The sequence below is a fragment of the Etheostoma spectabile genome, chromosome 12 (assembly GCF_008692095.1).
Source record: "Etheostoma spectabile isolate EspeVRDwgs_2016 chromosome 12, UIUC_Espe_1.0, whole genome shotgun sequence".
Taxonomy (NCBI): domain Eukaryota; kingdom Metazoa; phylum Chordata; class Actinopteri; order Perciformes; family Percidae; genus Etheostoma; species Etheostoma spectabile.
Window position 1 is genome coordinate 4,544,465 of NC_045744.1, and position 3,523 is coordinate 4,547,987.

At 40.2% G+C, this 3,523-nt stretch overlaps 1 pseudogene; it reads right to left on the minus strand.

Annotated features, from left to right (window-relative positions):
• Nucleotides 1-3,523, minus strand: part of LOC116698801 (contactin-associated protein-like 4) — a 421,932-nt pseudogene that overhangs the window by 16,176 nt on the left and 402,233 nt on the right.

A 3,523-nucleotide genomic window follows, 5' to 3' on the forward strand; every position in this document is an offset into this window, starting at 1 on the left:
TCATTGTGGAACTGGCTCTAGTGGCTGTAATTCTGCACCAGGGCTGAATTTTGGAATTTTGGGAAAGATTCAGTATTAGGGGACTACTAGGGTCTATATAAAAGAGACTTTAGATACAGTATTAGGGGACCACTAAGGTCTATATAAAAGAGACTTTAGATACAGTATTAGGGGACCACTAAGGTTATATAAAAGGACTTTAGATACAGTATTAAGGGACCACTAAGGTCTTATAAAAGGGACTCAGATACAGTATTAGGGGACCACTAAGGCATTATAAAAGAGACTTCAGATACAGTATTAGGGGACCACTAGGTCTATATAAAAGAGAATTCAGATACAGTATAGGGGACCACTAAGGTCTATATAAAGAGACTTCAGATACAGTATTAGGGGACCACTAAGGTCTATATAAAAGAGACTTCAGATACAGTATTAGAGGACCACTAAGGTCTATATAAAAGAGACTTCAGATACAGTATTATGGGACCACTAAGGTCTAAATAAAAACATCCAAAAAGCACCATGTCATGGGACCTTTAAAGAAGCAGTTGCTCTATTAATTAAGATTTCTATATGAAGATAAAGACTAATTCCCTATCAATAGCATAACTACTCTAGTTAAATGCAATTGATTCTCCCAATATTCAGACCATTGAACGAAGATGTAACAAAAGAGAGGCATAACGAGTCAAAGTTTGTCCTTCAAAAGATGTATTTTTTCAGCATGCGCCAGTAGTCAAGGCCACCTAAACCGAGACCAAGTCATCACCATGACTAGAGTGATTAGAGACCAAGTCAAGACCAAGACTTTGAGGGGTCAAGACCAAAACCAGACCAGTGCCAGACAGCCAGAACTTCTCCTCCTGTCTCCCACATTCACTGTTTTGGGAGTGAGTGTTAAGGGGGCTGGGGGGGGTAACACATTTCAAAGTAGAAATGAGTCCAGTTAGTGGTTGCATTGGAAGCAGGACATGATACATCCAATCACAGTGATGATAACATAAATTTAAATAGGTAACACTTCACTTCAACTTATCTACATAATAACATGTCATGTCAAGTCATGAACACATGACAAAGTCATGACACAGTCATGACACATGAACCCTAAGCCTGACACTAACTTGTCATGAAAAAACTGAATGACACTTACTAAAAGAAGCGTTGAATGTCATAAATGTTTATGACTTGTTTCTAATGTTTTATGACACGTTCATGTCACTCTTACATCGATACCTTCAACTAAAGTGTAACCATTAGATAATGCACAGGCAATTTAATGACATCCCTGTAGTTGTGGTCTTGACCGGTCTTGAAATAAAATCCAAAGTCCTGCATGGAGTCACATCGCGGTCGATTCTGAGACGACACAGAGACCTTGAAAAAGTGGTTTTGAGACTGGTCTTAAGACCAACACCGATCTTGAGTCCTACAACACTGGCATGTGCTCTATTAGTGTAAATAAACATGTAAAAATTATTCTTATTGTTGAAAAGACGCGTTAGTAGAGTAGAGAGGTTGTGTTCGGGCTGAGGAGGTGTAACTGCAGTCAAGGGGAAAAAGAAATTAGCAAATCTTTGGGTAAACAAGAAAAAGCTGTTAGGGATTTGATTGGAAACTTCAGTTTAAGTGCATTTACCTGAAGTCTCCACTGTCAGCATGAAAACCTTTAATGCCCTTGCTGTCCATCCGCTTTTTCTGACTCATTATCATCAGAAAGAATCCATTTACATCTAATCTGGCAGCAAAGTGCCAATATTGTGACTCCTGGATGATGAAAAAGCAATTTTAAATACAAAGTGCTCCTAAAATTCACAACATAATTATTTTACACACAATTTTATTAAAAATTGTCATTTTGGCTGTTTTTATTCAGCAGAACACTGACCTGCCCTGCCACCCATTAGCAGCCCACAGAACTTTTATTCCCCCAACATCACTCATCAGGTCTCATTGATGAGACCAGGGAACCCATTTTCTTCAGCCTGAGACAAAAAAACCCAATAGCCAGCCCAGCTGGACGGATTAAAAGGCAGCAGAGGCTGACGGGGTGAATCCAGGGAGAGGAAAGATCTGACACATCCTGATCTGGCAACGCTGCAGAGCACAGCAGAGGAGGAGGAGGAGGAGGAGGAGGAGGAGGAGGAGAGAGGGAGGAAGAAGGACAGGAGGAGAGGACGATATCAGGGTAAAGTGACAGGAGTGAGAGGAGGAGGGGAGGAGAGGTGAGATGAGAGTCTGGGAGGAGATACGAACAGAGGAAAGTAATTGAAAAAAGTTCAGGGAGGAAGACAAAGAGCTGGAAAAGTAACTTTCTTGTTTGAAAATGTGGGTAAAAACAATAGAAGGGAACAATAAAAGGAAATGAGGGAACACAAAGGGGTCTAATTAGAGTTAAAACAAGATTTGAGGAACGTTGGATTGGAGATAAAGGAAGGAGCAAGAAACTTGTGGATAAAGAGAAGAAAGAAACGTCTTATCCCAAGCTTTGAATACTCATTTAAAAAAAGAATTCAAATAAATGAAACCCACAAGGGAGAAAAAAAGAGGGGAGGAGGCCGTTAACAAGGAAGAAGATTTAAATCAAAACAAGCTTGAGCATTGGCCACGATAACAAACTCTTTCAAAATAAAAGCGCCCTCTATGATCTCTGTTGTGAATTGTAATCCCCTGTACTCGCAGGGGGATGCGATATTTTAATCCAATTACGGAAGGTATTTCCAAAACAAAATCATAATATAATAATATACATATACACAATGTTAAAGATATAAGTCCAGTCAACACTATTAAAGGCCTTCTCCATGTCTTTTTCTTCTTTTTGGTAGTACAGTACATTAAGAACATGCAGTACATGCTTTCCATGGTCATCCCCCACAATACTTGGAAGCACAACCTCTAGCCTTTTCAAAATAAAAGCCTCCTCACCGTGCTTGTTGACGAGCAGGGCCAGGTACTCTCTGGAGTAGGAGCTGACGTAGAGCAGCAGAGCCGGACTCTGATTGGTCCTGAAGCTCAGCGAGACGTTCTCTCCTCTCGGCGTCACGTCGGAGTAGATGGAGGACGGCAGAGAGCTGCCGTTCCTTCTCAACTCGTCCGGATTCTCCTTGAAGGTGTAGCTGACGGACGTCTCCGACTTAAAGCTGGCCGACACCTCTGCGGGAAGATGTATGTGGACTTTAAAGTCTTTTAAGTTGCAGGGTTGATTTTTGATTTGATTTGTGCAATTTGCTTGTTGGTAATAGTAGAATTTAAACTGTTATCCACTGTATTTGATGTTGTTGGGTATCACTAAACGGAATATAATAGAAAAAAGTAGGTACTATTTTACAGCGGTTTGCCATAAATCTCTTTTCCCCCACAATGCATTGCATTACATCACGTTCCAAAGATCAAAAGAAGACAGACAAGTGTTGAGCAGTAGAAAGCTTAGATTATAGATAAATACATACAGTAGATATATAGATAGCCTAGATAGCTAGATAGATAGCTAGATAGCTAGATAGATAGATAGATAGAT